Source organism: Arachis hypogaea, chromosome 12 (assembly GCF_003086295.3).
Source record: "Arachis hypogaea cultivar Tifrunner chromosome 12, arahy.Tifrunner.gnm2.J5K5, whole genome shotgun sequence".
Classification (NCBI taxonomy): domain Eukaryota; kingdom Viridiplantae; phylum Streptophyta; class Magnoliopsida; order Fabales; family Fabaceae; genus Arachis; species Arachis hypogaea.
Genome location: NC_092047.1, coordinates 80,550,187 through 80,565,061, shown reverse-complemented (window position 1 = coordinate 80,565,061; position 14,875 = coordinate 80,550,187). Strand labels below are relative to the sequence as shown.

General features: G+C 41.4%; 1 non-coding gene across 1 annotated transcript; it reads right to left on the bottom strand.

Moving 5' to 3' along the window:
* Window positions 1–7,981: 7,981 nt before the first annotated feature.
* Window positions 7,982–8,085, bottom strand: LOC112731406 (small nucleolar RNA R71). The gene has a single exon (XR_003167185.1). It is a non-coding gene; the product is annotated as a small nucleolar RNA R71 (small nucleolar RNA).
* Between the last annotated feature and the right edge of the window lie 6,790 nt (window positions 8,086–14,875).

Sequence of the window (14,875 nt, the reverse complement as noted above, 5' to 3'; positions counted from 1 at the left end):
ATTGTCCCTGACGACCAAGATGATAATGATGTTGATCCTCCTCCTGTGCTTTCTGCCAAGGTGCCCGCTTCTACGATTCCTTCGATTGAGGTTGGTCATTCTGTTTCTGATCCGGACTGTCAGATCTTGAACCGGGATGATGGTACCGTGGATGCTGTGCCTCTCCAGGCTCGTCCTCCTTCACCCCAGACTGATGCTGCTAAAAAGTCTTCTAATCTTTAGCTGAGTTTTCTTTGGATATTTGCGTAGTTGGCCCGGCTTGTGGGCTTTAAAACTCTTTATCTTGTATAGTTGAATATTTTGCTGATTGCTGGTACTCCTTTTGGTTGCTTGTTTAGCAACTTTTGTTTTTTAAAAAAACAAAAAGCTTTCAATCTTTTGGGCTTGACCCTAAAGCTTTATAATATTGTATTCTATAGCATGCTTGTTTGCACTTGTCTTAGCACTTTTTGGAAATGTTGGAGCCTTGCTTCTTGGCCTCTTTGGATCGCTTTACACTTGTTGCTTGCAGGTTGACTCCTTTGAAGTCGTGAATGGGCGGGTCTAACTTGTTTCTCAGTTTTCTCGCTTTTGCTTGTATTTCTAGCAATCCATAGCCGATTTCTTTACGTTGGTCCTTGTTTCAGTCATTTTTGCAGTCCTCTTTCTTGGACCTTTGCTAGGTCTCTTTCAGGGACTACTTTGTAGGAGGTCGACTTCTTTATGTCATCCTTTTCTAAGTTATTTTTGTAATCCTCTTTCTTGGACCTTTGTCAGGTCTCTTTCAGGGATTACTTTTATAACTTGTCTTTGTAGGAGACCGACTTCGTTACGTCAATCTCTTCTAAGTTATTTTTGTAATCCTCTTTCTTGGACCTTTGTCAGGTCTCTTTCAGGGATTACTTTTATAACTTGCCTTTGTAGGAGACCGACTTCGTTAGGTCGATCTCTTCTAAGTTATAGCAATTCCTCTTTTATAGGTTGGCCAGACCTCTTTCCAGGGATTTGCTGATAACTTGGGTTGACTTGGTCTGACTTCTCAACGTCGGCCAGTCTTTTAAGTTATTATTTAGCAATCCATAAGACCTCGTCAGGTTCTTTTTCGGATCACTTTCGATAACTTCTTGCATTATTCTGTGTTCATCTTTGCCGATTTGTAGAAGGTGGTTTCTATCTTTGTTTAGTCGACCTTTAGATGAATCGCATTTTCATCTTTATTGGTCTTCTATCGTGATCGTGCAGTGAATCTGTTTTTCACTTTCTGCCGATCTGTTGCTTTATAATCGGACGATGAATGCTTCAGATTAATGCGTCTTGAAAATTTTGTAGAATATCTAAAATATATTTTATTCAAAAGCAAGTGCAAATATATACATGCGGGAGTTTTTCATCCCTTTAAGTCGGATAATTTCTGGATCTCAACTTGGTGCCTCATTAAAAAACCTTTTCAGGAAAAAGAGTGCATCCTAGATCTTTTACCTTCTCTAGCTATAGTACCTTCTTAGGTTGCAGGCGTACCATGATCTGGGAAGCTCTCGTCCGTCGAGTTCAGACAGTCTGTAGTAGCCCTTTCCAAGTACTTCTATGACTCGGTAAGGTCCTTTCCAGTTTGCTACCAGTTTTCCTTCTCCGGGTCGAGTTGTTCCAATATCATTTCGGATTAGGATGAGATCATTCTCAGCGAAACCTCATGGCACTACCCTTTGATTATATCTCGAAGCCATTCGTCGCTTTAGCGCTTCTTCCCTGATCCAGGCACTTTCTTGGATTTCCGGAAGTAGGTCGAGCTCATCTCTTTAAAGTTGAGAATTGGCTTCTTCATTGTAGTGGACTACTCTGGGCGATCCTTCCTCAACCTCTACTGGGATTATTTCCTCCACTCCATATGCTAGTCGAAATGGTGATTCGTTTGTGGTGGAATGTGGCGTTGTTCGATACGCCCATAGGACTTGAGGAAGTTCTTCGGCCCAAGCTCCCTTTGCCGCTTGCAGTCTCCATTTCAACCCAGCCAATATGACTTTATTGGCAGCTTCGGCCTATCCATTGGCTTGAGGATATTCGACGGATGTGAACTGGTGTTTTATGTTCAAATCGGCTACTAACTTTCTGAAGCCTGCATCTGTGAATTGGGTGCCATTGTCCGTGGTGATGGATATGGAACCCCGAACCTTGTGACAATGCTCCTATATAGGAATTTTCGGCTTCTTTGAGCAGTGGCGTTGGCTAGGGGCTCTGCCTCGATCCACTTTGTGAAATAGTCTACCCCTATTATGAGGAATTTGACTTGTCCTGATCCCTGGGGGAAAGGTCCGAGGAGATCAAGTTCCCATTTTGCAGATGGCCAAGGTGAAGTTACGCTGATGAGCTCTTCTGGAGGGGCGATGTGAAAGTTGGCATGTTTCTGGCATGGTGGGCATGTCCTTACATACTCTGTAGCTTATTTTTGTAGAGTTGGCCAGTAAAATCCTGCCCGGAGTAATTTTTTGGTGAGAGCTTGTGCTCCGAGATGATTACCACAAATGCCACTGTGTACTTCCTCTAAAACTTCCCTTGTGTTGGAGGTCGGCACACATTTTAATAGTGGTATTGAAATCCCTCTTTTACATAAGGTGTTGTTTATGATAGTGTAGTACTGAGCCTTTTGTTTTAACCTCTTTGCCTCCTTTTCATCTGTGGAGAGTGTTTCTATTTTGAGGTAATTAATTATGGGAATCATCCATCCTTGATCCTGGCTTGTTATGGCTAGGACTTTTTCCTCTTCTGAGATTGACGGATACTGTAGCATTTCCTGGATGAGGCTTCTATTGTTGCCCCCTGGTTTGGTGCTGGCTAGTTTTGAGAGTGCGTCAGCTCGGGCATTTTGTTCGCGGGGTATGTGGCAGATCTTGTATTCCCCGAGTTGTCCGAGCTGTTCCTTGGTTTTATCCAGATACTTTTTCATGGTGGGATCTTTGGCTTGGTAACTCCTCGTTATCTGTGAGGTGATTACTTGTGAATCGCTGAAGATGTTGAGTTTTTAAGCTCCAACTTCCTTAGCCAGCTTCAAACCAGCTTGTAACGCTTCATATTCCGCCTGGTTGTTTGAGGCCGGGAACCCAAATTTAAGGGAGAGCTCAACTTGGATTCCTTGGTTGCTTTCTATTATCACATGTGTGCCACTTCCGGTTTTATTCGAGGAATAGTCCACGTAGAGATTCCATTCTGTGGGGGTTTTCGGGGTATCTGTGAACTCTGCGATGAAGTCGGCTAAGTACTGTGATTTGACGGCTATCCGAGCTTCATATTGGAGGTCGAATTCAGACAACTCGACTGCCCATTGTAAAATTCTTCCTGCTAAATCTATTTTCTGTAATATCCCTTTTATGGGCTGGTCGGTCCGAACCTTAATGGTGTGAGCCTGGAAGTACGGGCGAAGTCTTCAAGATGTCAGTACGAGAGTATATGCAAACTTTTCTATCTTTTGGTAGTTCAGCTCGGATCCCTGCAGCGCTTTACTAATGAAGTATATAGGTTGTTGCCCCTTGTCATCCTCTCGAACTAGTGCTGAGGCTACTGCCCGGCTTCCGACTGCGAGGTATAATATGAGTGGTTCTCCTTCTCGTGGCCGAGATAGGATAGGTGGCCGTCCCAAGAATTCCTTGAAGTCGTGGAAGGCTTGCTCACATTCCGTTGTCTATTCAAACTTCTTTCCCTTCCTTAACGTAGCATAGAAGGGGAGAGATCTTATCGCTGATCCTGCCAAGAATCTAGATAAGGCTGCCAATCTCCCGTTGAGTTGTTGCACCTCTTTGACACAAGTCGGGCTCTTCATGTTGAGTATGGCCTGACATTTGTCTGGATTTGCTTCAATTCCTCTTTGTGTGAGCATGAAACCTAAGAATTTGCCTGCTTCTACTGCAAAAGTGCATTTTGCGGGGTTGAGTCGCATGCCATGCTTCCTTATAGTGTCGAACACTTGGGCCAGGTCGAACAATAGTGTTTCTTTGTTTTGTGTCTTTATTAACATGTCGTCCACGTAGACTTCCATGATTTTTCCGACATGTTCTGAAAAGATTTTATTCATTAGCCTTTGATAAGTTGCTCCCGCGTTCTTGAGACCGAACGGCATCACGATGTAGCAGTAATTTACTTTTGGTGTTAAAAATGAGATCTTTTCTTGATCTGTTGGATACATGGGGATTTGGTTGTATCCGGAATATGCATCCATGAATGAGAGGTATCTATATCCGGATGAAGCATCTACCAGAGCGTCGATATTTGGGAGTGGGTAAGGGTCTTTGGGGCAGGCTTTGTTAAGATCGGTGTAGTCGGTGCACATGCGCCACTTCCCATTTGATTTTTTAACCAAGACGACGTTAGCTAGCCATAGCAGGTACTTGACTTCTCTTATGAATCCTGCTTCCAGTAGTGCTTGTACCTGTTCTTCCACAGCGTGGGATCGCTCTGGCCCAAGTTTTCTTCGTCTCTGCTGTACCGGCCGAGATCCTGGATAAACCGCCAACTTGTGACACATTAGCTTGGGGTCTATGCCTGGCATGTCTGCAGCTTTCCATGCGAAGAGATCGACATTATCTCGTAAGAACTGTACTAGTAATTATTTTGCGTTTCCTTTCAGGATCGTGCCGATATTAGTTGTTTTGTCCGAGGTGTCTCCGATCTGAACTTTCTCTACTTCACCCTCGGGCTGTGGGTGGAGTTCCTCTCGTCTCTGAACTCCACCTAGCTCAATTGTATGGAACTCTTCTCCTCTGCCTCTGAGGTTTAGACTTTCGTTATAGCAGCGGCGTGCCATCTTTTGATCTGTTTTTATTGTAGCTATCCCTTCTGTAGTTGGGAATTTCATGCATAGATGTGGAGTTGAGACTATTGTGCCGAGTTGATTTAGTGTTGTCCGACCTATTAAGGTATTGTAGGCTGAACTCACGTCGACCACGATGTAGTATATCTTGAGTGTTCTGGATTGGTTCCATTTTCTGAAGGTTGTATATAGTGACACATATCCTAGTGGTTGTACTGGGGTATCGCCTAATCCGAACAGGCTGTTCGGGTATGCTCTAAGCTCCTTTTCCTCTAAGCCGAGCTTGTCGAAGGCAGTTTTGAATAAGATGTCAGCGAAGCTTCCTTGGTCTATTAATGTGCGGTGGAGATTGGCGTTTTCCAGTATGATGGTGATTACCATGGGATCGTCGTGTCCTAAGATGATACCGGATGTGTCTTCTTTGGTGAATGTGATTGCAGGGATGTCGAGTGTTTCCTCCTTCCCTTCGACATGATATACTTCTTTGAGGTGTCTTTTACGGGATGATTTGGAGATTCCACCTCCTGCGAATCCTCCGTGTATCATATGGATATGTCTTTCTGGCGTACGAGGTGATCGCTCAACTCGTCCGAGATCTTCATCTCTTCGTTTTTTTTCTTTGCTCATCATCTCGGGTGGCCAGATACCGATTTAGTTTTCCTTCTCTCACTAATTTTTCTATGATATTTTTTAAGTCAAAACATTCATTGGTGGAATGTCCTCGGACCCGATGATATTCACAGTATTCGTTCCGATTTCCTTCTCCTCTTTTGCCTTTGAGTGGTCGAGCTGGGGGTATCTTTTCTATGTTACAGACTTCTTTGTAAATATCCACAAGAGACACCCGAAGAGGGGTGTAATTATGATACTTTTTGATTTTTTCGCCCGTTCGATCTTCCTTCTTCTTGGATTCTTTATCTTTATCTCGGTAGGTGAAACCGGATTTCGAGGCTTCTCCAAGTCGGGAATTTTCTTCCATGTTGATGTACTTCTCTGTCCGCTCTTGTACCTCATCCAGGGATGTGTGGTACTTCTTTGATATAGATTGACTGAAAGGTCCCTCTCGTAGGCCGTTGATGAGGCCCATAACGGCGGCCTCTGTTGGCAAGCTTTGTATGTCTAGACATGTTTTGTTGAATCCTTCCATGTAGTTGCGACGACTTTTCCGATCTCCTTGCTTGATACCTAGTAGGCTGGGGGCGTGCTTAGCCTTGTCTTTTTGGATAGAGAATCTGACCAGGAACTTTTTGGCCATGTCGTTAAAGTTGGAGATGGATTTCGGAGGTTGGTTGTCGAACCATCTAATTGCTGTCTTTGTGAGATTCGTTGGAAAAGCTTTGCAACGAACGGTGTCTGAGGCGTCGGTGAGGTACATTTTGCTTCTGAAGTTGCTGAGGTGATGGTTGGGATCTGTAGTGCCATCATACAAAATCATATCCGGAAGTTTGAAGTCTTTAGGGATTTTAGTCTTCATGATTTCCCTAGTGAATGGGTCTTGATCCTTGCGAGAGTTGTCCTCAGGGGTGATCCGGGTAGCCTTTGATTTGAGATCGGCTTCAAGTTGTAGGAGTTTATCTTCTAATTCTCGAGGTCGTCTTACCTCTCTTTGTAGGTCCTTGCCGACTTCTTGCTAGTACTGGCTTTCTTTTTTAAGTTGCTTTAAACGATCTTGAAGTGCTTCTATTACTCCTAGATTTGATGAGTTTTTGTGTCCGTTAGATTCCGGAGTGTCTTTTGGTGTATTGCCCGCGTTTTTGTGCCGTGTTCTATCCTCTAGATCTGAATCATAGTCATTGTCATGGTCGTCCGCCATGGTGGTGGGATGACTTCCAGGTTCCCCGGCAACGGTGCCAATGTTCCGAGGGTTACCTGAAACTATAGGCCGATCTCGGATGAGATCTTCTGTACTGGTCGGAGATGACGTGTCCAGCTGGCTGGTGGCGGCCGGAGCTGTTGTGTTCGACTTGTTGGACTGGCTTCACTTCTGATCCTTGGTCACCGGAGGGTGGGGGGTACCTGCAAGAGACTCTGATGCTTAAGTTAGCATGGGTATTAAGCAGGTTTTTTTGTAGAATCAGAGTATGAGTTATACCTGGGTGCTCCAGTGTATTTATAGTAGTGTGGGCTGACCTTTCTGATAAGATAAGTTAGTTATCTTATCTTATCTTGTTTTATTTTTGGGTGAAGTCAGCTTATCCTCAAGGGAACTGCCTTTATCTCTATATGCTTGGATTGCCTTTGGATTTGGGTCGTGTTCCTCTATTTGGGCCCTTTACTGGGCTTTCCTGTTGATTTGGCTGATCTCTTTAAGAAGAGATCGGGTAGTCGGCCCTGAAGAGGTCGGTTGCCATGTCGCTAAACATCCCGGATCGGACAGCTCGACCCAGGGTATGAACACTAACTAATAATTAAAATAAAAATAAAAATATTTTTCTTTTATTTTAATTTAAATTTCGAATTCTCTCTCTCTCATCTCTTTCTATTTATTTATTTATTTACTAACACCTCTCTTCTTAAAAATTCAAACCCTCTCCCTCTCTCTGAGTTCAAATTCTTCCTCTTCTCCCTTCTTCATTCTACTCTTCTATTCTTCTACTCACATAAATGAATATCTATATTGTGACACAGCGGATTCTTATTCTTTTCTATTCTCTTCTTTTGCATATGAGCAGGAGCAAGGATAAGAACATTCTTGTTGAAACCGATCTGGAACCTGAAAGGACTCTAAAGAGGAAGCTAAGAGAAGCTAAAGCACAAAACTCTGGAGAGGACCTGACAGAATTTTTCGAAAAAGAAGAAGAGATGGCCGAACCCAATAACAATGGTGGAGATGCAAGGAAGATGCTTGGTAACTTTATTGTACCCTCTTCTGACTTCTGTGGAAGGAGCATCTCAATTCCTGCAATTGGAGCAAACAACTTTGATGCTTAAGCCTCAATTAGTTTCTCTAATGCAGCAGAATTGCAAGTATCATGGACTTCCATTGGAAGATCCTCATCAGTTTTTAGCTAATTCTTGCAAATCTGTGACACTGTTAAGACCCATGGGGTTGACCCTGAGGTCTACAGACTTATGATTTTCCACTTTACAGTAAGAGACAGAGCTAGGACATGGTTGGACTCACAACCTAAAGAAATCCTGAACTCTTGGGAAAAGCTGGTCAATGCCTTCTTGGCAAAGTTCTTTCCATCTCAAAAATTGAGTAAGCTTAGAGTGGAAGTCTAGACCTTCAGACAGAAGGAAGGCGAATCCCTCTATGAAGCTTGGGAAAGATACAAGCAATTGATCATAAGGTATCCTTCTGGCATGCTTTCAGAATGGAGCATCATATGCATATTCTATGATGGTCTGTCTGAACTGTCCAAGATGTCATTGGACAACTCTGCTGGTGGATCTCTTCATCTGAAGAAGACGTCTGAAGAAGCCCAGGAACTCATTGAAATGGTTGCAAATAACCAGTTCATGTACACTTCTGAAAGAAATCCTGTGAACAATGGGACAACTCAGAAGGAAGGAGTTCTTGAGATTGATACTCTGAATGCCATATTGGCTCAGAATAAAATATTGACTCAGTAAGTCAATATGATTTTGCAGAGTCTGACTGGAATACAAGCTGCATCCAGCAGTAATAAAGAAGCATTTTCTGAAGAAAAAGCTTATGATCCTGAGAACCCAGCAATGGAAGAGGTGAATTACATGGGAGAACCCTATGGAAACACCTATAATCCTTCATGGAGAAATAATCCAAATCTCTCATGGAAGGACCAATAGAAGCCTCAACAAGGCTTCAACAACAATAATGGTGGAAGAAACAGGTTTGGCAATAGCAAACTTTTTCCATGATCTTCTTAGCAACAGACAGAGAACTCTGAGCAGAGTCGTTCTGGCCTAGCTACCATAGTCTCTGATCTATCTAAGACCACACTAAGTTTCAGAATAAAATAAGATCCTCCATTAGAAATTTGGAGGCACAAGTGGGTCAGCTGAGTAAGAGAATTATTGAAACTCCTCCTAGTACTCTCCCAAGCAATACAGAAGAAAATCCAAAGAGAGAGTGTGAAGAACTGAAGATTGATGGTTTAGAAGTTATAATAAACTCTCGTTGCAAGTATAGTTACTAAACCAAGCAATCAACCTTTCTTACAAACGTTTTGGTTGTCACAAGTAACAAACCCCTTTAAAATTGATAACCGAGTATTTAAACCTCGGGTCGTCTTCTCAAGGAATTGCAGGGAGGTGTTCTTATTATTGGTTATGAGTTTTGTAAATTGGGGGTTTTGAAAGTAAGAAACCAGTATGTTAAATGATAAGAAAAATAAAATAGTAATAATAAAATAAACTCTTGGCAAGGTATAAGAACTGGAAGTCCTATCCTTATCAATTGTGATGAGAATTGGATTTTAATCCCACTTTGTTAACCTCTAACTATGAAGGTAAATCAAGTGGATTAATTAACTTAATCCTTATGTCCTAGTCAATTCCTATAGAAAGACTAGAGTTATTGGAGTAACTCCCAATTTCAACCACTGCTTTATTTGACAGCTCAAGCGTTACCAATTACTTAACCAAAGCCAAAAGGAAAAAAAATATCTAAATTAAATTAAAAGCATCAATATAAATAAAGCAAAGCAATCTTAAATCTGAAATACCTCAAATAATATTAATTAAGAAAATCATAACATGAATGTAGCATAAGCTAAATTGAAAAGATAAATAATAATTAAAGGTATATAATAAAAGTAGAAAATAAATAAGAGGAACATTGAACCTGTGATGAAGAAGAAATAATCATAAATCCTAAAACTAAATCCTAAGAGAGAGGAGAGAACCTCTCTCTCTAAAAACTATATCTAAAACTAAAAATTATGAATTATGAGCTTGTTATTATGAATGAATGGGTTCGCCCACTTTATAGCCACTAATCTGTGTTTTCTGGGCCGAAAACTGGGTCGAAAACAGCCCAAAAATCGCTGGAGAAGAAAACTGCCACGCTGATTTTTGGAACTGCGATGGGTCCGCGTGGAGTGCGCGTTCGCGTTACCTATTATCAAGGCAACTATGGCATATTATATATCAAATCGAAGCCCTGGACGTTAGCTTTCTAACGCAACTCAAACCGCATCGTTTGGATCTCTGCAGCTAAAGTTATAGCTGTTTGAGTGCGAAGAGGTCAGGCTGGACAGCTTAGCAATTTCTCCAACTTCTTGTATTCCTTCCACTTTTGCATGCTTCCTTTCCATCCTCTGAGCCATTCCTGCCCTGTAATCTCTGAAATCACTTAACACACATATCAAGGCATCTAATGGTAATAAGAGAGGATTTAAACATAGGGAACTTAAGGCCAAAGAAGCATGTTTTCAATCAAAGCACATAATTAGGAAGGCAAATGTAAAAACATGCAAATAGTATGAATAAGTGGGTAAAGAGTTGATAAAAACCACTCAATTGAGCACAAGATAAACCATGAAATAGTGGTTTATCAGAGTGCAAGGCCATAACTATGACCAACATGGCCGAACCAAGAGAGAGTAAGGAGGACGTGATTCCCAGTGAGAAAAACCTCATGGAATGTCCTCTGAACGAAAAGAAGTTCCCCTTTGAGGAACCAAGGGAATCTGAGACTCATACAGAGACCATAGAGATTCTTACTTCTGCCATTTATGAGCTCTGATTAGTATTCTTCCTCTGAAGAGGATGAAGATATCACTGAAGAGCAAGTTGCTAAGTACCTGGGAGCAATCATGAAGTTGAATGCCAAGTTATTTGGTAATGAGACTCGGGAGGATGAACCCCCCTTGCTCACCAATGAACTGAATGACTTGATTAGGCAGACATTACCTCAGAAGAAACCGAATCCTGAAAAGTTCTTAATACCTTGTACCATAGGCACCATGACCTTTTTGAAAGCTCTGTGTGATCTAGGGTCAAGTATAAACCTCATGTCCCTCTCTGTAATGGAGAAACTAGGGATCCTTGAGGTGCAAGCTACAAGAATCTCACTAGAGATGGCAGACAATTCAAGAAAACAGGCTTATGGACTTGTAGAGGATGTCTTGGTAAAGGTTGACGGCCTTTACATCTCTGCTGACTTCATAATCCTGGACACTGGGAAGAATAAGGATGAATCCATCATCCTTAGCAGACCCTTCCTAGCCACAGCAAAAGCTATGATTGATGTTGACAGAGGAGAGTTGGTCCTTCAAGTGAATGAGGACTGCCTTGTGTTTAAAGCTAAAGAATCTTCTTCTGTACACATGGAGAAGAAGCATGACAAGCTTCTCTCAATGCAGAGTCAAACAGAGCCCCCACATTCAAACTCTAAGTTTGGTGTTGGGAGGCCATCATCATGCTCTGTGTATTTGTGAGGCTCCATGAGAGCCCACTGTCAAGCTATTGACATTAAAGAAGCGCTTGTTGGGAGGCAACTCAATTTTTACTTATCTATGTTAAATTTCTATTGTTATTTTATGTTTTTCTTAGGTTGATGATCATGTGGAGTCACAAAAATAACTGCAAAAATCAAAGTAAAATAAAAAATAGCATTAAAAACAGCACACCCTGGAGGAGGAGCTTACTGGCGTTTAAACGCCAGTAAGGGTAGCAAAATGGGCGTTAAACGCCGAGTCTGGCACCATTCTGGGCTTTTAACGCCAGAAAAGGGCATAAAGCTGGCATTTAATGCCAGAAAGGGAAGAAAAGCTGGCGTTAAACGCCAGAAACGGGCAGCAACCTGGCGTTAATCGCCAGGATTGGCACTCAAAGTGACATTTACACGCCAAAATGGTGCAGGGATGAGAAATCCTTGACACCTCAGGATTTGTGGACCCCACAAGATCTCCACCTACCTCAACTCTCTCTCTTTCTTCTTCACACCTAACCATAACACCCTTCCCCAATATACCCCTCACCAATCACCTCCACCACTCTTTCCCATAACACCCACCTCACAATTCAAAAAAAAAAAGGATGGAGCAAATAAGAGAGCACACTCATGGACCTCAACAAGAGCATGAGGGAAGAGCAACAAAGGCAAGGAAGAGACATTGAGGAGCTCAAGCACTCCATAAGATCCTTAAGAGGAAGAACTAGCCGCCATCACTAAGGTGGACCCGTTCTTTAATTTCCTTGCTCTTTATTTTCTGTTTTTCGTTTCTTATGCTTTATGTTCTGTCTATGTTTGTGTCTTTATTACATGATCATTAGTGTCTAGTGTCTATGCTTTAAAGCTATGAATGTCCTATGAATCCTTCACCTCTCTTAAATGAAAAAAAAATGTTTTCTGAAAAAGAAAAAGAAGCACATGAATTTCGAATTTTTAAAATAGTTTAATTATTTTGATGTGGTGGCAATACTTTTTGTTTTTCTGAATGAATGCTTGAAAGAATAATGAAAAAGGAGAAATGTTATTTAATAATCTGAAAAATCATAAAATTGATTCTTGAAGCAAGAAAAAGCAGTGAAAAGCTTGCAGAAAAAATTATATGGCGAAAAAAAAAGAAAAAAAGAGAGAAAAAGCAAGCAGAAAAAGCCAATAGCCCTTTAAACCAAAAGGCAAGGGTAAAATAAAAAGGATCCAAGGCTTTGAGCATTAATGGATAGGAGGGCCCACAGGAATAAAATTCTGGCCTAAGCGGCTAAACCAAGTTGTCCGTAACCATGTGCTAGTGGCGTGAAGGTGTCAAGTGAAAAGCTTGAGACTGAGCGGTTAAAGTCGTGGTCCAAAGCAAAAAGAGTGTGCTTAAGAGCTCTGGACACCTCTAATTGGGGACTCTAGCAAAGCTGAGTCATAATCAGAAAAGGTTCACCCAGTTATGTGTCTGTGGCATTTATGTATCCGGTGGTAATACTGGAAAACAAAATGCTTAGGGTCACGGCCAAGACTCATAAAGTAACTGTGTTCAAGAATCAACATACTGAACTAGGAGAATCAATAACACTATCTGAATTCTGAGTTCCTATAGATGCCAATCATTCTGAACTTCAAAGGATAAAGTGAGATGCCAAAATTGTTCAGAAGCAAAAAGCTAATGGCCCCGCTCATTTAATTAAGACTGATCTTCATAGATGTTTTCGGAATTTATTGTATATTCTCTTCTTTTTATCCTATTTTGTTTTTAGTTTCTTGGGGATAAACAACAATTTAAGTTTGGTGTTGTGATGAGCGGATAATTTATACGCTTTTTGGCATTGTTTTTAGGTAGTTTTTAGTATGTTTTAGTTACTTTTTATGATATTTTTATTAGTTTTTAAATAAAAATCACATTTCTAGACTTTACTATGAGTTTGTGTGTTTCTCTGTGATTTCAGGTATTTTCTGGCTAAAATTGAGGGACCTGAGCAAAAATCTGATTCAGAGGTTGAAAAAGGACTACAGATGTTGTTGAATTCTGACCTCTCTGCACTCGAAGTAGATTTTCTGGAGCTAAAAAAATGCCATTGGCACGCTCTCAAGTGCGTTGGAAAGTAGACATCCTGGGCTTTCCAGCAATATATAATAGTTCATACTTTTCCCGAGACTTGATGGCCCAAACCGGCATTCAAAGTCAGCTTAAAATTTCTGGCGTAAAAACGCCAGAACTGGCACCAGAATTGGAGTTAAACGCCCAAACTGGCACCAAAGCTGGCGTTTAACTCCAAGAATAGCCTATTCACGAAAAAGATTCAATGCTCAGCCCAAACACACACCAAGTGGGCCCCAGAAGTGGATTTCTGCATCATTTACTTATTTCTGTAAACCCTAGGCTACTAGTTCATTATAAATAGGACCTTTTACTATTGACATTTCATCTTTAGATTTTTTTGAGACTATCTTTGTATTACTTTTGATCTCTTGATCACGTTTATGGAGGCTGGCCATTCGGCCACGCCTAGACCCTTTTTTCACTTATGTATTTTCAACGGTGGAGTTTCTACACCCCATAGATTAAGGTGTGGAGCACTGCTGTTCTTCATGAATTAATGCAATTACTAGTTTTACTAGCCATTTTTTGTATGCTGTTCTTCTATTCTTGGCTAGTTTTACTAGCCATTTTTTGTATGCTTTAGGTTGGTTTCATGCATTTTCTTAGGAAATAAGAAAGTATTTGGTTGAAAATGCATTCATACCATGATTCAAGCAAACATTGTGAATTTTGAATGATTTCATGAGAATGATGCATGAATTGAATGATAAATGGATGATACATGATCTCATGATTAAGAGCAAGACTTTGATGCACTTTGTTTGATTAATTTCAGGTAACAAGAAGCAGAGAAGAGCCACGTTAGTGGCTACGTTAGTACCACTAACGTGGCCATTAACGTGGAAGGAAGGAAAGTTTGGAACGTTAGTGGTAAAAGTAAACACCACTAACGTTAGCGAAGGGAAAGAAGACCCACGTTAGTTTCCACGTTAGTTACATTAACATGGGAACTAATGTGGAAGGAAAGGGAAACTCCAACGTTAGTGGAAAAAGTGAACGCCACTAACGTTTGCGAAGCCAAGAACACCCACGTTAGTGCCACTAACGTGGGCATTAACGTGGAAGAAAGGAGGCAGCTGTGAAAGTTAGTGAAAAAAGTGAACGCCACTAACATTTGTGAAGCAAAGAAGACCTACGTTAGTGGCCACGTTAGTGCCACTAACGTGGGCAAAATCTCACCCGGTAGCCTGACCATGCCTTCTTCAAACAAGGATAACTTGAGCCACAAAGCTCCAAATGAGGTGATTCTAGTGGCATTGGAAAGTAGGATTCCAGAGCTTTCCAAGCATATATGGCACTACATGGTGGACACTAAATTTGAGGGAGAAAACCTGCCCCGAAAGTGCAAAGATGAACATGGTATCAACCTGTAGTAAGGCCATCTGACCTCTTCACCTTCCAAGAAGTGTAACTTGAGCTGTAGAGCTTTAAATGATGCACTTCAAAAGGCGTTGGAAAGTAGATATCCAGGGCTTTCCAGCAATATATAATAGTATGGGATGGACATTAAGTTTGAGCTCCAGAACCTGGCAATATTAATCCCCTAAACGCTGACGTTATTGGCACTCACTTTTGCCAATAACGCCAGCGACCCTATCCCCTTCAAGGGAGCATAACTTGAGTTACAGAGGTCCAA